The sequence below is a fragment of the Nymphalis io genome, chromosome 7, assembly GCF_905147045.1.
Source record: "Nymphalis io chromosome 7, ilAglIoxx1.1, whole genome shotgun sequence".
Taxonomy (NCBI): Eukaryota; Metazoa; Arthropoda; class Insecta; order Lepidoptera; family Nymphalidae; genus Nymphalis; species Nymphalis io.
This window is the reverse complement of record NC_065894.1, coordinates 12,517,354-12,541,647: the sequence shown is the minus strand read 5'-3', so window position 1 is coordinate 12,541,647 and position 24,294 is coordinate 12,517,354. Positions and strand designations below refer to the sequence as shown.

Below are 24,294 nucleotides of genomic sequence, written 5' to 3'. Positions count from 1 at the left end.
TTACTGACTATTTGTTCAGAAAACAACACATGCTAAAAAATGGCTTTGTGGACCCCCTACGCGGAGGAACCTTTGGACTTAACTACAAATGTTAAACAGGAAGTCTCACCAGACAGTACCTCAACACCTGGTTCCAAGGTTCCTGACTATAGATATTCATCAGAGCCACCGAGTTTAGAACATGAAAATAGATCTTACAATTGTTATGAGTGCAACATCCCGCCGTCCCAAATATCTCCGGTCGAGAGTTGGAACTACAGAAACGCACCTTCAACATCGCAATCAGAGGACTTAGATGTCGACTCGCTGTCTGATGATGCCGAGTATCAAGCCTTTTCAAGCAGGATGCATTTCGAGCTATGGCCGAGAAGAATGGAGGCAACTTACTTGGAAATAATCCTAGAATGAGGCGAGCGGTCCAGAGGAATCGAGACGCTGACGACTCGTACAGGAAGCAGAGAGAAAAAAACAATTACGCGGCGAAACAGAGCAGAGACAGACGAAAGTTAAGAGAAGTTCGTCACGCGTTTCAAGTGACATATCTAAAGAAAAGAATTGCGAAATTAAGGCCCAAGCTCAGAGAACGAGTATGTCAACCTTGTCAACATCGCAAACAAATACGGAGCTTCCACCGCATCCGTGTATAAGCACAGTGCAACACAGTGTTGAATCGTACCCATACATCGGGTATGTCCAGCCCATGTACGTGCCCGTTGTTGAACCATCGCCTGGGCCTTCGAGTTCCGGGTTGCAGCAATCGACTAATAATTATATAAGTACGTGCTTGATATCGCCACCCAAGTCTCCGGGATCAGACAAAAAAAAAAAAGCGTCCAACGGAGCTTCCACCGTATCCGTGTATAAGCACAGTGCAACACAGTGTTGAACCGTACCCATACATCGGGTATGTCCAGCCCATGTACGTGCCCGTTGTTGAACCAGCGTCTGCGTCTTCGAGTACAAATATGTCGCAATCGATGAGTGTCTCAAGGAGTACGTGCGTATTTTCGCCACCCAAGTCTCCGGTATCAGACGAAAAAAAAAAGCGTCCAAGTTATATGATAGATGTAGACGCTTTATCAGACGATCCGGACTACCTTGCGTTCGAGAGGGAAGCCCTCAGAGCAATGGCCGAAAAGAAAGGAGCGTCGTTGCTCGGTAATAATCCGAGAATGCGTCGTGCCGTGCAAACTAATCAGAACGCCGACGATTTTTATAGAAAACAGAGAGAGAGGAATAATTTTGCTGCAAAGCAGAGCCGTGACAGGAGAAAACTACGAGAGATCCACAATTCACTCAAGGTCACTTATTTGAAAAAATACCTGTCTAAGATCATACGTCTGCTGTCTTCGAATAGGTGTATAGTGTGTGACCAGACGTTCCTTTAGAGATTTAGAATTATAATAGTATTTAATTTTTTTTATTTTGAACTATAAGTTCTAAACTCTAAGGTGTTTGTGCAATGATGTTTGTGCAATCTTATAAATAGTATACTTGGAGTATTACAAGGTTGTACATAATTTTCCGTGACTGCGTTGTCGGCTAAAACTTAATATATATAAAATTAAATTCAGTTACATCCGGAGAGGAGTCATATGGTGTCATTTGCTTCCTGTTCTTGCATGAATAACATTTATGAATCGTTCGAATTATCTTTCATTATTCACGAATGGTTTAACTTCTATTTGACCGAATGTTGCAACTAAAATCATATTCTCCAACAATTTTTTCTGCAATGGTTATAATAAATTACTTAAATTAATATCAGTATGAAACCAAAGAACACGTAGAGCATCGTACATACAATAAAATGAAGAAATTATTTGAAAATATTTCGCGATATTGTATCAGAAAATTGTGACATCATGATATCATTGTAATCAACCTTCACATTTTTCTATCTATTGTGTCAAAAACAAGCAAGCTTGAGTAGCAAATTAACGCAACTCTTCATAATAGACCGAAAGTCACCCCATTGTTCTTCCGATGTGTCCCGTTGGTTCAGGTAGCGGAAGTAACCCGTGCAGCGGGGTGGGGGTGCCCTGCACAATTAGACCACACCCCCGAGAATAAAAGACCGGGGCGACCAACAACATCATTAGTTACTCGCAGTCAACCGTAACTATTAACCGTACTAACTAAAGTAATCATGGCTCTCTGGACACCATACGCTGAGGACTCACCATTAGATCTATCTGTAAATAGTACACGTGAAACGACATCGCAAACAAATACGGAGCTTCCACCGCATCCGTGTATAAGCACAGTGCAATACAGTGTTGAACCGTACCCATACATCGGGTATGTCCAGCCCATGTACGTGCCCGTTGTTGAATCATCGCCTGGGCCTTCGAGTTCCGGGTTGCAGCAATCGACTAATAATTATATAAGTACGTGCTTGATATCGCCACCCAAGTCTCCGGGATCAGACAAAAAAAAAAAGCGTCCAACGGAGCTTCCACCGTATCCGTGTATAAGCACAGTGCAACACAGTGTTGAACCGTACCCATACATCGGGTATGTCCAGCCCATGTACGTGCCCGTTGTTGAACCAGCGCCTGCGTCTTCGAGTACAAATATGTCGCAATCGATGAATGTCTCAAGGAGTACGTGCGTATTTTCGCCACCCAAGTCTCCGGTATCAGACAAAAAAAAAAAGCGTCCAAGTTATATGATAGATGTAGACGCTCTATCAGACGATCCGGACTACCTTGCGTTCGAGAGGGAAGCCCTCAGAGCAATGGCCGAAAAGAACGGAGGGTCGTTGCTCGGTAATAATCCGAGAATGCGTCGTGCCGTGCAAACTAATCAGAACGCCGACGGTTTTTATAGAAAACAGAGAGAGAGGAATAATTTTGCTGCAAAGCAGAGCCGTGACAGGAGAAAACTACGAGAGATCCACAATTCACTCAAGGTCACTTATTTGAAAAAAGACCTGTCTAAGATCATACGTCTGCTGTCTTCGAATAGGTGTATAGTGTGTGACCAGACGTTCCTTTAGAGATTTAGAATTATAATAGTGTTTAATTTTTTTTATTTTGAACTATAAGTTCTAAACTCTAAGGTGTTTGTGCAATGATGTTTGTGCAATCTTATAAATAGTATACTTGCAGAATATTATTCTCTAAAGAATTGTAAGTTGAAATAAATTTAATAAATGACCAAACATAAATTGACCTTTTAATTATTTAAAACCTTTTAGTTTTGTTACAAAATCATAGAAAGTTATAATCAATTTGAAGTTTACACTAACAATATCTATATCTATATCGAGTCAAATATCTTCAATAGATTTTTCTATCTTGTATCATAAAGATAAGGTGGACTACCGAGCTTAACCCCATTCAAGTCCCCATTGAATAAAAAGTTAAGTACATACCATTAAGTTACAATTGAATGGGTGCGGCTTGCGCAAGCGCCGCTTTTTGCTTCTTTCCGACCAATCGGGTTCACGAATGAGTGTTTATTGTGTATTCAAAGATGATCGATAGATATACATAATTTACTTTTATATTTACTTTAAATGGGTTTAGTGTATTTTTAATTTGTAGATAATCAATATAAAATGTTTAAAAGCAAATACGAAACCGTTCAATATTTTTTTTGCCTCTGTTCATCAAACGATTTGTGTTATGTTTATTAGCTATTAAGATGCACACGGAATGATATCAATAAATAAATGGAAATAAGAGTGAAAAAATAACAGTACGAAACTTGCAAATTCATATATGTACTACTCAAATTTTCAATAATCCACCGCGCGAACATTAGTGTTATATTAGCTTCTTAATTAAAGTTATTTTTAGGTTAAGAAATCTAAAAATAAAACTAATTCCTGTACTTAAACTAGATTTATTTCGCTACAAATAACCTTACACAACTGGATATAACAGACTACTATACTTTCTGCTTGATGACGTGCGGCAAGTCGAATTTACCTCGGACGCATTTCAGCTTCACACCGGGACAATCTTTAACTCTGAAATTGATAACCAACCCAAATTCATCATACATTATTGGTGGCAGACGCAGCAGATACTTGTTAAGTTTAATATTAATCCATTTGGTTTTTGGTTAGTTTAATGGATCGCTTATAAAGCGATGAATTTTGAAAATATTAACTATTCCTTACATCGTCAACGCACCAATAATGGGAACAGAGATATATATCTTTTGCCTGCATTTACACTGGCTCACTCACCTTTGTAATTGTAAAAAGATCTATAGCTAAGTATATTTATAGTCAAGATGTGCTGCAGTATTATGGCGACTGCTCCATTTGTCATGATGAACCACATCACTAACCTGCCGACTCTAACGAGCACGATATTGTGTTCCTGCAGGTTGTGTCCGATGCCCGGCACGTAGGCGATCATCTCTCGCCCGCTGGAGAGACGCACGAGCACGCATTTACGGTTAGCGGAGTTCGGCTTCTTGGGTTTTCTGATCAAGGTTTTTAGTATCACACCCTGAAATTATGTTCCTTATTTAACTAAAAGTAAGAGCCTGTTTAGGGAAACATAACAGGGGTTCTGGGTTATGCTTTAATAAGAAGGTTTGGAGCTTAATTCATCACGTTGCTCCGTCGACTGTTCGTGAATACACACACACATACACTTGTAGGTTTTTCACGTTATTTTACTTCAAAGTAAAGCACTGTATTAAAAACACAAATTAAACACACGAATATTCAGTGATGCTTATATGCTTGGTACAGATTTACTCGATTTAGCTAAATAATCGAGGTTTTGTAAAACACATTGTTAGGAGACTATGTAAAAATATATATCTTAATATTCCGTATGGGTAAATAAAAACCTTCATAATATAAGAGATATTTGTGCACATTGTCTTTTATGCATATTTCTAATGCGCTGTTCATAGCAGTAAGTTTTGGCATCCCTTGTTCATATGTTACAATTACATCCTAAATTTGAGAGTGGTGTTTCAAAATTTTTTTTTAATTTTATATTTGTATCGCAGACTGGAATCTAAGATGTAATGTCCTATTTGCCTGTTCCTTACCTAGCTTCTTAACTCTACAAAACAAACGATAAACGATATACACACACAACGATACAAACTATTGATATGAGGCGGTAAACTAATGAGTGGTATTCACACAAGCGCGCCTGACCATATTAATAGTGACATTTAACTGAAAATTGTAAATTAATAATTTAAAAAAACCTAATACACGCATTTTATAGAATTATTTTTTTCCAATTTTGTTTAATGTTAGTTTAGTATGGAGTGTTTCTGAAGGGAAAATATTAGTAAAACACCAGTAAGTTTGTTATAGCCCGGTTTCTATATTTAACGAATTATTTTTTTACATCTGTAACCGATAATTTTGATATGACTTCAATACTTACGGAACGTTATTTTTTAAATGTTTTTTATTCATGCATAAGGCAAAACTAATTGTTTTTTTTTTTAAATATAGTAACCGGATATAAAAGAATAGAAGTATGTAAAATAGTCAGCATACCTTGGCGAAAGGATTTCCATTGAGCGGATTGCTTGATTTTCTCTTTTTGATATGTGGACCCGTTTTGTGCATCTGCGCGAGGGATGCCATCGTTCTCGACAACACTGATATTGCTTGGAGATTAGAGCCGGTTAGGAAGTCTGTTGTGGGTGCCGCTCGACGGATTATAGATTGTGTGGGTGTAGCTGAATAAAAGTTTATAGAATAAAATATCATGATTCATGATATGTACTAATATTATAAATACGAAAGTAGCTCTGTCTGTTGGCTTATTTCTGTCACGAAGAAATCGAGGTAGTCTTAGATTTGGTTAAGGTCTTAGTATATAATTTACAGGAACATATTTGCTATGCGAACTGAATTACGGGGAAAAGCTATTGCTATATAATAAAACTGATATAAATTGAAAACTTGCACATTAAAAAATAAATAAACAGCATATCCAAATAGGAGTATTGTTTAAAATACATAGCTGACATCTTTTTCATATTTTTTTCGCACGTAGTCAATATTCTTATCTCATAAAACAGCAGGAGCAAAACCCTCTGTTTCGGATTATCTTCCATCGTCATGTAGCCTAGATATTTTACTGTAATTTGAACTCTAACACAAAGACATAAGGATATCGAAAATATGCATGACGTAAAGGCTAAATGTGTACTGTTAACCGCGAATATATTGTTAAAATCAAGGTTTTGAAGGCGTTCTCGCAATTGTATCAATTGTGTGGGCTGTGATCAAATGTTCACACGGTCTCGTGGGGCGTTGTGTACTTTATAGCGGTTCTTGAAAGGTATGATTGACAAGTCCAAGGTGTTGTACGATTCGATGCAGCGGGAACATCAAGTGTGGTCCGTTAATCAACTATTTTGGATTTGTATACATTTTTATAGATACGGTTAAATCAACTGTTGTTTGTTTGGATGTTGATAAACTTTTCCTGGTTATAATATATTTGTTGATGTTACTTGCCGCTTTATCGATAACGGGCTTTAACAAGTTTCATAATACTAACAAATTATCGGTTTTGAAAAATACTAAAGTTTTTTAAGCTCCAAACCTCCTCCTCAAAAAGGGAGAGGAGGCCTTAACCCAGCAGTGGGGCATTTATAAGTTGTTACTGTATTTAATATTTCTTGCAATTTAACGGCTCGGTTTTAATGACATTGTAATGTATAAATTTAACGTATATATATCGCCGTTGCAGTTTTATTATATGTACATATATAAAGTCAAGATTTTTTTTCCCTAGTTACCTAGTCAGAACAACAAATGATTATTATAGATTGTTTTGTTTTTTTTAAAATAGATGTTATTTTTTGCAAATTAAAAATATTCCAGGAACCCGAAACATATTCAGAAGTTAAAATTATTTGAGCAACAACTAAAATAACAAACGTATAGTAGAGTCGAAGGCAATATCACGTAGTGTCCGGCTGAATGTTATTGTTTGAGAAAATCGTCGCCAAGTGTCTCCCGGGAGAGAGGCTTGCATCTGTCTAGCGCAAGCAAATATTATAATATCGGTACAAGTTACGAGCTGAACACTTGTTAAACGTGTTTTAAGATTTGTTGATTTCATATGCAATTAAATCAAAGCGACAATTGACAATAGTACAAATACATTTGTAGATATAAGATTTGATTTGAGTAGAATAGAAGAATTAGTAACGTACCTATTTTATCCTGAATTTGTTGATTTGGGGCTGATTTATAGATGGGACTATGTTATTTTGAAAAGTGAACTGGCGATCAAAAAATCGGTCGTAAAAAAATAAAGAATTGAAGTCATTTTTTTTTTCATCAAAAATATTTATACAGAGCGTCATTTACAAAACGCGTATACACTAAACTTGGACTGTGTCTGAAACAGTACCTGCTCTTTTTGCGGATTATAATCCGCTAATAGTGGGCATTGTCCGCACACGACGGACACATAGATTTGAAATTATCCTTTCTGACAACGTTGCTTCGAAATTATTTAGAAAAAAAGTCCACAGGCGACAATAGGGAAGAGTTGGGCTACGGGAGCATTGTCTGTTCCCAGAAACGCTGTAAATCATATTTGTGTAAGAATAACTTTAATACCACTCACAAATGGTACAACTTTATCGCAATTGTCAATTCAACATCTCATACTATGCGTTCGGTTATTGCAAATAACTGCACATTATTATCAACAAAAATAATAATTCTTGGAAGAATTCTTAAGACTTCTAGAAGAAAACTTATGATATATTTTCGTACAGTACAGTACAGTAACAGCCTGTTAATGTCCCACTGCTGGGCTAAGGCCTCCTCTCGATTTTGAGGAGAAAGTTTGGAGCTTATTCCACCACGCTAACGAATTGATAGTATAATGTTAAATATTCATAATCTATATTGTTTAAATATGTATTATATATAAAAATGAAGTAACAGATCTTAAATGTCTTACTGCCAATTATGGAGAAGGTATGGAGTATACTTCACCAGGCCAGGTGGAGTATACTCCAATATTTCATGTATTTACTGGTGGTAGGGCTTTGTGCAAGCTCGTCTGTGTAGGTACCACCCACTCATCAGATATTTGTTTATTTGTAAGTAAGTGAAACAAACAGCATATTTTATATTACATAAAACTTATAAACCTTAAATAACACACATGCCAATACAGTTTCCACAAATAATTAATCTGGAAGTGAACATATATATAAAAGAGATAAAACAGTAAAATTAAATGTATGGTAATTAAAAAAAAAAAACTAACAAGTGTAAAAATATATATAAACCAAACCTATATCATGTGAAATATGAAAAAGGAAAAAAAAAAAAAAGTTAATAACAAATCTTAATCTAATTATTTTTAAGTATCGAGTTAAACTTACCGAGACCGCCGCTGAACAAGTCTATGTGGTTATATTTATCGTTATAGTTGCTACACGATCTTACTATAAAACTATTTTTGTAATAATTTGTTTGATGATTTGGAGTTGCGAAAGTGGCTTTGTACCGAGCACTTAAGCGAGGACAATTAAATAATATTTTATTTAGGAGATAAGGCGAATCTATAAGGCTGTTAATAATTTTAAATAGAAACAATTGGTCTCTATGTTCTCGTCTAGTTTTCAAGGACAGTAGAGTAGGCAAATCGTGACCAAATTTATATTTTAATTTTTTAATAAATTTATTTTGAATTGTTTCGATTGCTTGAATATACTTAGCATAACATGGATTTCATACAGTCGATGCATATTCCAAGTGTGACCGAACGTAAGCATTATAAAGTATAATGTGTGTATTAGGGTTCCTAAAGTCAGTACCTTGCCTTGAGATGAAGCCCAACATTTGGTAAGATTTTAAAGTAATTTTTTCAATATGCTTATCGAACACGAGTTGGCTATCAAGGTGTACCAAGATCCCGTACCTCAGTTACCCTTCGCAATTTAACACCAAACATTGAATAACTGAAAGAATGTTGCATTTTTTTTCTTGAAAATGTTATAATACAACATTTAGCCAAATTTAGTTGTAAACCATTAGATTTGCAGTACTGTCCTAACCTATTTAGATCATTTTGGAGTTCGATACAATCCTGGTTATCCCTTATAACTTTGAAAATTTTTGTATCATCGGCATAGAGTAAAAACTGTGAGTTTAAGAAGCAGCATGTTAAGTCATTGATAAAGACGTTAAATAATAAGGGACCAAGGTGGGAACCCTGAGGCACACCGGATGTTATAGGTACAAAAGTAGAAGTAAACCCTTTAACTGCGACAGCTTGAGTACGATCACGAAGGTAGGATGTCAACCATCGCAAAAGATCGCCGTGTACACCGATGTTTTCTAGTTTTTTTTGCAACAGATTATGAGAAATTTTATCAAAAGCTTTCGAATAATCGGTGTACACGGCATCTACCTGGTGACCATCTTCCATAGCTTTCAATACTATATCAAGAAATTCGCAAAGATTTGACTCAGTTGAGCGTTTATTGATGAATCCATGTTGATTTGGTATAAGTAAAGGCCTTAATAACGGAAACAAGGTATCAAAAATAATTTTTTCAAACATCTTAGGAATCACAGACAATTTTGAAATGCCACGGTAGTTTTTAACATTATTTTTATCGCCTTGTTTAAAAATAGGTGTGATTAAAGATCTCTTCCACTCCTTTGGCATACAACCCGTGTTCAAGGACTTTGTAAAGAGAATAGTTAAAGGAGTGCAAAGTGCCTTGCTGCAATTTTTTAGAAAAATAGGATGTAGGCCATCTGGGCCGCTACCCTGAGATATCTTCAGCTTTGAAAGATAATGCTCTACTTTGTTATTAGTAATTTCAATTGAATTTATTATTGTCTGATTGCAAGAGTTGTTAGACGATATGATCGACATGGACCCTGAATCCAATTCAAAAACAGAATTAAAAAAGTGATTAAACATATTCGAGATTTGTTGTCCGTCAGAACTGAATTCATTATTATAAAGTATCCGGCAGAATGTTATGACCTTTCTTAGATTTTATGAAAGTCCAGAAATGCTTAGAATTAAAACATATATTCAGTTCTGCTCTCTCTACGAATAAATTGTAACAATCAGTTTCAATATTTTTTGTTTGAGCCCGAAGGTCCGAAAATTTATTGTAATCATATATTCGTCCATAAATTTTCCACTTCCTATGCCATTTTAATTTTTTATTTATTAATTTTTTTTTTTAATTAGTGTCCGAGAATACCAACAAGGATATTTATTGTTTTCAGTAATTACTTTTGATGGAATAAAATGTTGTATGATCGGGTCCACGATTTGATAAAACATATCAACTGCTTCGGTTATATTTTTATTATTTAACTGAAGCTCCCAATTAACTTTGTTTAATTCAGCACCAATAACCTCATAGTCAGCCTTATGATATAAACGAACAATACGCCTATTAGGTCTTAAATTCCTTTCAATTGAACAAATATCTATCATAAGACAGAGAGCAGGGTGGTGGGCATCCTCTGGTTCATATAAAGGGGCGGTACGAGATACATCACAGTGTAAATTTGAAAGAATTAAATCCAATAACCTACCGTTTACATTAAGAACGTGATTAAACTGACGCAAGCTTGTAAAATTTATAAATGCAGATAACTGATATGTTATAACATCCACAGAAGGATTTGAAATATTAAGAGAGCTGTTATCATCACTATATAACCAAACCGATTTACGTATGTTAAAATCACCCACCATCACAATGTCTTGATATGGATGATGAAAAATTAAGTCAGAACAAACTCGAAAAATTCCAATTGTGACTCAGCCTGGTAACAATTTTGTGGAAAATAGCAACAGAAAAGAAGTATTGACTTATGTGGTAAATTGTGCCGCAATATAATTTTTAAGTATGTAATATCGACATGAGGATGAGTTGGTGAAAATTCTTTAATACACATGTCTACAGAAAATTCCTTACGAATAGCTATTAATGTTCCACCCCCTCTCTCCATATCAAGACAGTCATATTTACGGTCATTACGATATACAGTATATCGGGTATCAAATAATTCCTCGTCAAAAATACCTTCCAAAAGCCACGTTTCTGTTAGGCAGATAATGTCATAGTTATGATTTAATACATTAAGATAAAATTGTTTTGTCTTGGTACGTAAACCACGAACGTTGTGGTAAAAAATATTCAAAATCATGGCGGATATAGAAAAATATACAAATATGCATTCTGTTTATTACGAATTATCCAATTAAAGTTTTCGAATAACATTATCCAATACTTAAGTAGAGTACTTATATCTGAGCAATTACCCCTAGGCTTATTATTATTAAATAGAAGAAGTACAATTAACTTATCACTAGATTTAGACTCATAACCACCGACAAGCACAGCAATCTCATCAAATTTAACTCGATTATACGGTATAAAGTATGATATAATGCAAAGAATTACATAAAAAATATAAGAATATAAAAAATATAACGATTGCCTATAATAAATTAAGTAAGTAAAAAAAATATTAAATAACGAGTTTACGCTTATGAAATTTTTTTTAAAGATTCTTCAGATGTAATGTGGAGTACCGGCGAGTTATCTGTTCTTCGTAACATAATCGTGCAATTCCGGACCCAACAATAGACATAACCTTTTTCCTTAGAAAGACGTTTGGCTTCTCTCAATAATGCTTTGTTACGCGTGGAGAGGTGATCATTAACATATATTTGATTTTGCACCCCTGGAAATCCAATGTCAGACGCCTTGATGCTTCCTAATTTGCGAAGTGATGACAAGAAATCATCCTTTTTATATCGAGACTGCATCTTCACAATAATAGGTTTAGGCTTTTGAATGTCTAAATCATTTTTGGTGGCTACTCGAGTAACAAAGTCAATGTCAGTGTCAGGGCACAACTTAAAGTTTGATCTTTCAGCAAGTAATTTAACTATATTTATTAAATTCTCACCCTTTTTTTGAGGTATGCCATTAATCTGTATATTAGAGCGCCGAACCCATTGCTCATTCTTACAGTGGCTTTCCTTTAAGTCCTTGATCAATGTCTTTAAGTAATTAAATTCCGCTTGCAAACTATGGATTTTAGATAATTCGACCTCAAAATTATCTATTCTTTCATTAACAGTTTTTACAGATGACTCGATGTTTACAATTCTTTCAGTCCACTTCTTTTTGAATGACTCGATAGTTGAGCTTAATCTATTAAAACGCTCATCGAAATGAGACATTAAAGAGTTTGCATCAACGTTTAAAATAGAATGCTGTTGAGACGCGGTCAGCTCCTGGGGACTACTTTGACCAATCTTTTTAGAAATTTTACAATTAGGACACTTCCATTTGGCCTTATTCATTGGCAACATTTTCTTAAAATCACCTTCTGATAATCCAATACATTCGTGATGGAAGTTACCTTGACATCTAACGCATTTAATAGATACTTCAGGTTTTAAAATATCCATACATTGTTTACAATCCATTTTGTTTTATAATGTGAGGCAGGTAAACAAAAAGAAACACTGCATAAGTATTACTTTGCTATTCTATCGCAAATCAGCAGTACTTGGTATTGTGTTCTGGTTTGAAGGGTGAGTCAGTAATTACAGGCACAAGGGACATAACATCTCAGTTCTCAACGTTGGTAGCGCATTGGCAATGTAAGCGATGATTAACATTTCTTACAATGCCAATATCACTGGGCGTTGGTGATCACTTACCATCAGGTGGCCCATATACTCGTCCTACCTATATAAAAAAATACGCTGGTCTACCATGGATTGGTTAGGTATAGTTATTATAAATAGAATTATAGTTGAAGAATTGCTTTCAGTTGCTTCTTAGTGTTATTAATTTTTTTCTATTAAAGTCCCCATTAATCTAGATCACAGCTGTATTACGATCTGGTCTAAAACACTAATAAGTAATTTTATGTGAACTTTCGGTAACTTTGTGTCTTAAGGGACAGTCTTTTTTTATAGTATAGGTAGGCGGACGAGCATATGGGCCACCTGATGGTAAGTAATCATTAACGCCCATAGACATTGGCATTGTAAGAAATTTTAACAATTGTATCACCAATGCGCCACCAACTTTGGGAACTAAGATGTTATGTCCCTTGTGCCTGTAATTACACTGACTCACTCACCCTTCAAACTGGAACACAACAATACCAAGTACTGTTGTTTTGCGGTAGAATATCTGATGAGTGGGTGGTACCTACCCAGATAGGCTTGCATAAAGCCCGACCACCTAGTAGCTTTTTTACAATTAGGTATAATTAAAGCCTAAATTTATAGGCAGAACAATTTATTAGTATGAACACGGAAACAATCATTTTCAATTACCTTTGCACTATTTTAATATTATTTAGTACTTTTATTTATAAAATTCCAATAAGTACGTGATTTTTTTTCATAACATAACCTCAAATTCTATATTTATTTTGGCATTTGAGTTTTGACATAAGAATGACAGAACAGACCGACGGTGCTGCATGTATAATATGTTTTAAAAAATTAAAAAAAGAAATCATTATTAATATTTTTATTAAAATAATTTTAGGTACATAAATATTTTAATAGTGCCTTTTAAATAATATAATAATACATTAATATAAAAGTGACACTGTCGTAAAATTCTCGATAGATGTCACTTTTACCTTTAAGCAAGTTAGCTAACCGCTATTCAACGATAGATGTCATTTTTTGTTATTTGTTCTAATAATTTTTTTTTTTTTGATAATTCATGCCAAAATCCCTACCTAATATAAATGCTAATGTTAGGCTTATACTTTCAGGCAGGAACGGAAATATGCCGTACAGCGAATGTTTGCTTCGCAAGTCAAAATATTATTTTTATTATTGAGGGTACTGACGAATTTTGTTAAGATAAAATATTTATTAAAATTAATATGTATATATTTTCATAAATATATTAAAAAAAAATTATATAGAAACTTAAACAAAAACTAAAGTTGCCATATAATTAAATCAGTATAACACTTTAAAGCTTTTAAGAGTTTAAAACTGTTTAAGAGGAGAAGAGTTTAAAACTGTTTTTGTTCTATCCGTGCAGTGACGGAGAAAGAATACATTTCACTGCCCCTCTCTTTCCCATGGGTGTCGTAAGAGGCGACTAAGGGATATCTGAGCGACCATCTGATCATCTGGTGGTAGGATGCTAACATCCGCCTGGCTTGTGACCACCGTACGCATAGTGAAAAACTCGTGAAGTGGCTTGCAGCCGCGTTTCGAGGTCAGCCAGCGTACAGCCAGAGCCCGAGCGAGTATTGCCGCGATGGGTGTTGGTCCAGTTGGAAACGGCTGTTGAACCAATGCCGGGGGAAACTGTATTGACCTGCCGGTCAGGGAGACCCGAAGGAACGGCTGTTCCGCTGGCCGCCCGTGGCATAGTACAGGGGCCCGAGCGTGCCTAACCAGCTCGTGAGGCTGCCCCACCAGGCCACGCATAATCTCGGGGTGGACCGTCGTGCCGGTTGGTGACCGGTAGGTGGGGTCCCGGCGGCCACTTCCGGGGGGGTTCGGGGGCCCTTCCGTCCGGCGGGTCAGTGTATTTTTCCTTTTGGCAACCACTTGGGGAAACACGCCTCCACACTTTGCCCATCCCTATCGTGGTAATACATCGCTCGCTTCACGTCTCTTTTCCATTTCATTTTTCCGAAATGGCGCAACAAAGAAGAAATAACGGTCGTACAGCGGTGCACACCCCCACCATACCCTCGCTGTTTGAGGTCGAGTTCTCTAACATCCGAGGACTCCACACTAACCTCAACGCTGTCCACCACCATCTCGAGACAGCACGGCCACCAATGTTGTTTCTCACGGAGACACAAATACTCCGTCCTGCCGATACCAGCTACCTTAATTATCCCGGCTACACGCTTGAAGAATCCTTCAAAGCGAAAGCCAGAGTATGCTTGTTCGTCAGGACGGATGTTTGCTGTCACCGACTACGCTGCTTGGAGGACCCCTCCTTCTCCATGTTGGTGGTACGTGTGGACATGATTCGTCATAGCCGTGTCTACGTGTGCCTCTACAGATCCCACAATGGTGACTTGGAGACAAGCCGATTATTTGACCATCTTAGTCGGGTGGCAGATTTTTTTTTTTTTTTTTTTGATTTTTTTGATTTGAGATGCTGCGCAAGAGCAATTTCCTAACGCGGAATTGGTGTTTTTGGGGGATTTTAATGCCCACCACGAATCCTGGTTGAAATCCCTCAAAACTGACCATGCTGGAAGGACTGCTCATGCTTTTGCTCTCACACATGACTTGACCCAACTGGTTGATCAGCCCACCAGGATCCTAGATATTGATGCGCAAACACCTTCTCTACTGGACCTTCTGCTGACTTCTCACCCGGTGGAATATCAGGTTGTGGTTCAGGCTCCTCTTGGCTCTTCGGATCACAGCCTTATTTCTACCAGAGTGCCACAGGCCAAGCTGCCGCCACTAGCGGTATGCAAACGTCGCGTTTGGCACTATAAGTCGGCGGATTGGGACGGTATGCGCGATAACTATGCGTCGGTCCCTTGGAAGGAACGTTGCTTCAGTGGGAATGACCCGACAGCTAGTGCCGCTGCTGTTGCTGGCGAGATCATGCTGGGAATGGAATACTACATTCCTAGCTCAGATCTCGTCAGTAGGAGTACGCGTAACCGTTGGTTCACTCGTGAATGTGCCGATGCTGTATCATCTAAGCAGGCGGCATATCGCAAGTGGATCAACGGCTGTATTAGCGGGGCATCTAACATTGACTCACTGAAAGCAAACTATAATAAAAAGTCCTGTAGAAAGGCATACACGAGAGCGGATGCACAGCGCATTGTACAGATTGGTCATGACCTTGTTTCGCATCCTAGGGGCTCCCGTAGCTTCTGGCGTCTGACCAAGTCTGTGCAAAACAATTTCTGCCAACCTTCGCTGCCACCGCTCAGAAATCCGGACGGATCGCTAGCTCACAGTCCGCAAGAGCAAGCTGATCTCCTGGCTAAACTCTTTGCCGACAATTCCGTCATCGATGATTGTAGTGCACTGCCACCTACAATACCTGCATGTGGCCATACGATGCCTGACATTAAAATCAGGCAACGTGATGTGCGTGCGGAGCTGCAATCACTTGATGTACGGAAAGCTAGCGGTCCCGATGGAATACCAGCCATAGTGCTGAAGAAGTGCGCAGCGGAGCTGTCTCTTGTGTTAACGCGCCTGTTCCAACTTTCTCTCTCTTCGGGAAGTGTGCCGGAGGCTTGGAGAAGAGCTAATGTGCAAGCGGTTCCCAAAAAAGGGGATCGGTCTGACCCGGCAAATTATCGGCCAATAGCTATCACCTCAGTACTTTGTAAGGTGATGGAACGGATTTTAAACAACCAACTGATCCATTACCTAGAAGATCACTGTCTAATTAATGATCGTCAGTACGGGTTTCGACCAAAACGGTCCACAGGTGATCTTCTAGCGTACGTAACACACCTCTAGGGTGAAGCTATCGACAAGCATGGAGAATCGTTGGCTGTCAGCCTCGATATCTCCAAGGCTTTCGAGAGGGTCTGGCACAGAAGTCTTCTCTCCAAGCTACCGGCATATGGTCCGCCTGCTCAGCTATGCACCTGGATTGCCAGCTTCCTACACAAGCGTAGCCTTCGTGTTTGAGTAGATGGTTGCGCTTCACAATTCTATGTAGTGAATGCTGGGGTCCCCCAGGGATCTGTGCTATCTCCCACACTCTTTCTTTTGCATATCAATGATATGCTCTCCCTTGGGAACATACATTGCTATGCAGACGATAGTACAGTGCATGGTGGATACCACGGACGCGCAGTGGCTGGGCGAGCGGAAATTGAGGAGAGGCGGAAGAATCTTGTCATTGAACTCGATAGGACGTTAGAGCTCATCGCCAAATGGGGCTCTGATAATCTTGTTGAGTTTAATGCCAAGAAAACACAGGTATGCGCTCTCACGGCGAAAAAGTCAACATTTTCCCCTCTTCCCTCCCTCTGCTGGTGATGCAAAGCAAAATCGCCATGCTGGTGATTGACGTTCGCTGCGACCTTAGTCCAAGGGATTACATCGAGGCTGTTATAAAAACAGCTTCACGGAAACTCGGAGTTCTGAACAAGGTGCGTTGCTTTTTCACGCCACAACAACTGTGCCTGCTGTACAAAACACAGGTACGGTCTTGCGTTGAATATTGCTCGCACCTTTGGGATGGCTCCGCTAAGTACCTACTGGAGGCCTTGGACCGGTTGCAGCGATGTGCAGTACGCATTATTGGCGACGTAAAGGTCACAAACACCCTTGAACCTTTACAATTGCGTCGCGAGATAGCAGCACTGAGCGCTTTCTATCGTCTGTATCACGGCGAGTGCTCTGAGGAATTATTCTCTCTAATTCCTGCTTCCCCCTTCCTTCTTAAGTCCACGCGAGCTGGTTCTCGATGTCACCGCCTAACTGTGACATCAATTCCATCGCGCACAAAGAAATTTGGCAACTCCTTTCTTTGCCGCACTACCAAAGAATGGAATTCCTTACCAGCTCACGTGTTCCCCTCCTCTTACAACCCGGGTTCCTTCAAACGAGGCGTGAAGAGGCATCTTGCGGGCCGGCAAGGCGGGGACGGCTAGTACAGAACATTCTTCCCGACTGTACTGGCCGTCGTCGCGTTTGGACTCTACTACCACTTACCATCAGGTGGAGTAGAGTCATTTGCCATCCCGGGGCATATCAAAAAAAAAAAAAAAGATGATTTAAATTCCATGCATTTCAATTTGAAATAACTTCGAAGAGATACACTGGATACGGTTTTGTCACGAACTTTCTATAAATTACTTTTGTATATTTAAATGTGTTACTTCGTGAAAATTAACAAAAAAAATTAGTAATGAGTATTTAAAAATATTTTTTTTATAATTTGGTTTAATTAGTGCAATTAAATGAATAGTAATCATTTCAAAAAGTATATTATTCTATATTTAAATTTTCTTTTTCGGAAGCATAAAGCTTAATAGTCCCTTTCAAATTAAACTTATTTAATTTTTTTAAAGGCCCTAATGGTGAGTTCCCATAACAGATAATGATGTCCAGCGCGTGCTTTGATAAAAGTCATCGAAGCGTCATCAGGGGACCAACTGATGCGTCTTTCTCGTAACTTCCGGTCGAAATTTTGCAATTATATAAATAAAAACCGACGGTGGTCCTACATTGATCCCGTGACAGGAAAGGGTTATAATACCTTAAACGTTTCAAGTGAGACGCATCTACAATTGGTCAAAAGATTATTCAAAAACATGAAAAACCAGTTGTTTGGGTTGATGCATTACTTTAAATATTGTCATTTATTGAACTTTAGCTTCCGATATGCATTTTTTCAAATTTTCAATAACCGATAACGAAATTTCGACCTTCAGAATTAACCCCGTGGACGGTCGGAGACAAAAGTTGAAAATGAAGAATTAAAGGCTATTGTGGAAGCGGATCCATCACAAAGCACTTCAGAGATAGCTGCAGTCTTCGGGGTAAGTGATAAAACTGTATTAATTCATTTCAAGCAAATCGGGAAAGTAAAAAAACTTGAACGATGGATACCTCATGAATTGAGTGAATCGAACTTGCAAACACGCGTAGACTGCTGTGTTACTTTGCTCAACCGACACAATAATGAAGGGATTTTAAATCGAATCATTACTTGTGATGAAAAGTAGATACTGTACGATAATCGGAAGCACTCGTCGCTATGGCTGAACCCTGGAAACCCAGCCAAATCCTACCCTAAACGAAAATTGACTCAGAAAAAGTTACTTGTGAGTGTTTGGTGGACTAGCGCCGGTGTCGTTCACTACAGCTTTTTAAAATCTGGCCAAACTATTACGGCATATCTATTGTCAGCAACTGCAAAGCATGAAGGAAGAACTAGCAGCTAAACAACCGAGATTGGTCAATCGCTCTAGGCCACTGCTGCTTCACGACAACGCAAGACACACACTGTACAATTAACAATCACTAAGTTAAATGCTACAATTAGAATGTCTACGACATCCACCGTACCCCCCGGGCCTGTCTCCAACAGATTACCATTTTTTCTGGAATTTGGACAACTTCTTACAAGGAAAAAAATTCAACTCCGATGCGGAGGTCCAAACCGCCTTCAAAGAGTTTATTGATTCTCGCCCCCATGGTGTTTTTTAGTAAAAGGATCTATGAGATGGCAAAAGTGTATGGATAGCAACGGTATTTTGATTAATTAAATATATTTTACAAAAAAAAAAAGACTTTATATTCCTCTCGTACAAAACGCCAATTTCATATGTAAGGACCTAATAATAATACATTTATTGTTATATGGTTCTTTAAGTAAAGCTTCTTTGGATGCGATATGAATTAAATTTCAATATAGTATAAGAGCAACGTTTCTGTATGTAATGTTTAAGTGAGTTCCAAACCTTCTCTCCTTAATTAATTATTTAAGTCGAGTCTTTACCTAGCGATTGTTAAGTTAGGTACTTAAGTCCTGTGTTTGACAGAAAGTTACTGTGTAACACAGACGGGTTGAAAGATGCTTATCTAATTATGTATTTAAAAATATAACATTTATGTTACGTTCTTATAGTTCACTTCTCACACATACTTTTATCACCGAAATTTAGTTGAGAAGGTTTGATTTTTGATTTTTTATGTGAAAGTTTGATACATATATATAATAATATATAAATAAATTACGCGGTTTTTTTAATCAATGTATATGTATAAGTATTATATTAAATTGGTTCTAATTGTTTTATTAAAGAGTTACCCGCCTAAAAAAAGACTTGTTCCACCACGTTGCTTCGATGCTCGTTGGTGGGTGCACATAGAGCAGATTACCGGTTAAGATTAGTTCTAACCACTGGGCCATATCGATTCAAAAAAAACTAGTAGACTCAAAAGCATTATTTTCAAGTGATATAATCTGTCTGTCTATGCACATATCAATCGGATGTCATCCGTTCAATTGTCATTAATCACTAGACAGACATAATTATATAAAAGTATTTGTATTAATTCATGATTCTCAGACGTTATTCAATAAACTACGTCATCATATCGAATGACACGAGCCGCGGTCGTGTGTAGTTAGAGATTAAAATACATCAATTGATCGCTCGTTTTCATTGGTCGCTGAATTATAGCGTGCGTGAGCGCAAGCCGCGCCTACACAATAGTAGGCGTAGGTATGTTTTGTTGCCATCTTAAGTTTTAATAACCTAACTGATATTATAAAAGCAAAGTTTATTGTTTTTTACGATTTCATTTCTTAATTACATAATCGATCGTCGTGAAATTGCATACACGTTGTAAGCGGTACAGTAAGGGAGCGTATCTAACAATGCCCCACCCCTCAAATGCGGGAGGAAAACGTTCACGATATATAAAAAATATTACTTCCTATTTAGTACATGTACTAAATAGGAAGTAATATTTTTACAAAAATGAAAGTAATATTACTTCCTTCTTGCGCTTTATTTTGAATCGATATAAATATATAGAATCTTATATATATATATATATGCACGTAACGTCACTCTCTATAGAATGGTAGTGCTGATTTTAAATCTGAAGTAGATTATTGTGGGTCCTAAAATCCGGCAATCAATTTGATACACTTGACCCATTCAAACTATCAATCCTTAACACTGCAAGACAAGTACCTAAATATGGTCTTAGCTATGTATTTATAGGATTATAAAACACACTAATAGGTGAGGTATATTTAACTTTTCGAGTGCGAAGTCATGATCTGTAGTGCTAGTCAAACTCATAATATAAATACGAAATTTGTCCGATGATAATGTAATTTGACACAGAAATAGTCTGGAAGCAATACATAAGTTTGTACTTAACCGATATATACCCAATTTACGGGATAAAATGGAATATACGAGTTCACGCACGTAGTCACAAGGAATTAATGTTTGTCCTCATTAGTTAATTACTTTAGTATAAATTAAAAACGATTACTTTTATTATCATAGGACTACGATAACGCGTGGCGTCTTCATTAGTATGTTGACTTGTTTGTTTAAAAATATTTTCGCTAACGACTTTATTTTTATTTTATTTAGCTCGCTGACCTTGAGTTCCGGGGCTCCAACACAAATCGGTTAGGGTAAATAAAAAAAAATCGGGTTTCCTTTCGAGAAGTTCTCAGTCCGGAGTCTGGAGGTTAGCAGCAGACGGCGATTCATTTTTAAGCATGGCTTAAATCGATTAAGAGAATACCATCTAAGATTGAATTTGCCTATTAGATGTATATATTATCAAATGATTCAAAATTTAATCAATCTCAATGCTCAACTTATAAACGTTTAAAATTAAACCTAAAATAATATAAGACGCGTGCACACGTCGCTACCGGTGAGTCAAAATAAACACGTCGAGATTGTCACGTGGAGATTGTTTTGATTGCGGTAGCAGCTTGTCGTGCGCGTACGCGAAATAAAAAAAAGTTACCATAGATCAAGTATATGTGACGCGGGGAGGAAGGATTGTTTAATCTGCAGCTTGTTTAGGATCCGATATGCTTTTCAATACTTGTATATAAAAGTAAGAGCCCAGAAATGTCGTGGCGCTGGGCAAATTACTCCTCTCCCAATGAAAACAATTGAGGCTTATTCCACCACGCTACTCTAATGTCGTTTGGAGGTTGATTTTCCTATAAGATATAAAACCACAAATTATGCAGATGAAAACTTAGAGGTGCTTGTCTGGAATTGAGTCCTTAAACTTCAACTTCATTGCCGTTCTTGCATTCTTGGTTCACAGTAAAAATAATAACCAAACTTTTAGTTAATTATGTATTGGTAATTTAGCTGTATATATTATAAAACGTCTTATTATCGAAATAACTAAAATTTCAATGAAAGATGATACGGGAAAGCACCTGAGGAAAAGTCGAAAAAGTCATTTTATATGTAGCTTTTGTATCAGGAATAGGTATATATAGGTACAGTTCTATTTCGGCATTAAGTATACATGTTGGCATATAATTTTCTTAGTAAATATACTTTTTTATTTCGATTACTAAGTTAATTATTATTTTCATTAACTTAAATATTTAAGTAATCTATTTAATAACTTACAAAAAAAATGTAGCAACATTAATAGAAATTTTTAAAAAAGAAAATATGTTTTTATACTCTTATGTGAATTTATGTTGTGCAATAAGTATTAAAAAATATATATGTTCTTTGTTGTGTTATTGATATCTTAGAATTTTTTTTGGGATATTTCTTGATGGCATTGAACAAACCTGTCTTGGTACATACCCACACATCAATTGCTAAAATAGCAACAGGCAGCAAGGTGAGTGAGCCAGTGGAATTGCACGCACAAGAAACTTAAATCTTAGATACGTGGTTGGTTGCAGTGCCAGTTTCTATGGTGGTGACCACTTATCATCAGGTGGTGTTTTTTCCTGCATGTCTTCCTATAAATATCATATAACCTCAAGTTTTCGCGTAGAAAAAGATTATATTAGAAAGTATGTCTATTTATATATATTAAAGTCCACAGCCACATCTTTACCGTCTCAATATACATTCACCCCACTCTTATTAACTTGCGCAGGCGAGGGTTCATGGGCGGCGCATAATGAGCGAGGGTGCGACCCCATCCACCCTTACGTTGTTATGTAATATCGATCTCTCCCTTGCTGCAAGGATAACTTTTATATGTGTGATTGCGAATAGAGAATAACGGCGCCTAGATTACAATATAAGAATTGACTTTTAAAATATTCTGTATATCCAAAAAAAAAATTTCAATAAGGCGGAATATTTCATTCAGGGTTCTGACCCTGCAGACGATTAGGCAATGTTAGTCTCCAATTGCCTTTAGGAGAGTTTAATCAAAATTGCCTTTAATCTCGTCTACAACATCAATCATTCAAAAGCTACAATTTCCTCGCCTTGATCAGAAAGAAGGCTACGGATACCTAACGGATGATATGTTCAATGTACGAATATGACACGAATGTTTCAAGTGAGTCACTTACTATCCGTAAGCAAAACAAACCGTTTTCTGAATATAAAAAACGGGCATGTGTAATTTCATTCGAGAATTGAAGTAATTTATGAATTAGTCACGGCGTCATCGAGTCTGCGTCCGAAATACCACGTGATCATCAATATTTACCTCTTTTCTTGAAATCAGCTGAACATAAATGGCTTTGTTAAATACAGAAAGATTGTATTGTTAGAAAGAGAAGTGAACAGGTGCGAAACTTGTAATTCAATTTACGGTATTAAAAATGACACTTTTGAAGCATTTGCAACATGTTTGATTTTTCAACTTATGTAATTCCTTAGAGATTTGGTCCAAACAAAAGTGACCGTTAGACGGTTCTAAGAAAATATTTGCCTGTCTTTGTCTTTATCTTAAGCTCCGGGTGTATTGTGAATGTTCTAGTATTTCGTATTGAGTATTTGTACGTTCTTCGTTTAATACTTTTTCGATTCACTATTGTTTAAAAACCCCAAGTAAAGTTAGGTCTGTAGATGACGATGAATTTCATGCATATTTTTATAATATTCATCCAGTTTTTTTTGTGTACATCTGTTGTACTTTGAATTTCGAGATTCAGTCTCGTTCTATCATAATATAAGAAGTATTTTGTGGATAGATAGTATAGAATGGCGGACATTTTTAATTTATACGACATAATGCCAATAAGTATTATTTTCCAGAGCTGACTCTAAATCCTAAATTGAACTGACAATATAGTTATAGCTCAAATTATATACAAATAAAAAATGTTTTTTTAATACATGTTGTATTAATTTATACTAATGACGTAAATAGGAAAGATTTGTTTGTTTGTAATCGATACCTAAACTCTGAAACTATTGAATCGTTTCTAATAATTCCTTCACCGTTAGAAATACAAGCCGAGATGGCCCAGTGGTTTGAACGCTTGAATCTTAACCGATGATCGTGGGTTCATTCAAACCCGGGCAAGCAACACTGAATTTTCATGTGCTTAATTTGCGTTTATAATTCATCTCGTGCTTGACGGCGAAGGACATCATTGCGAGGAAACCTGTATGTGTCTAATTTCACGGAAATTCTGCTACATGTGTATTCGACCAACCCATACTGGAGCTTGGTGGAAAAGGCTCCAAACCTTCTCCTCGAAAAAGGAGAGGAGCCCTTAGGCCAGCGCAGGACATTCACAGGCTGTTACTAGAAATTTACTTTATCCAGAAGTAGCATAGGCTATGTTTTATTTGAATAATAATAATATTTCAGTATATAGGTATGTATGTAC

The 24,294-nt window shown here is 37.1% G+C and overlaps 1 pseudogene; it reads left to right on the top strand.

Moving 5' to 3' along the window:
* Positions 1-39: 39 nt before the first annotated feature.
* LOC126769783 (hepatic leukemia factor-like) lies at positions 40-9,759 on the top strand (annotated as a pseudogene).
* Positions 9,760-24,294: the final 14,535 nt, after the last annotated feature.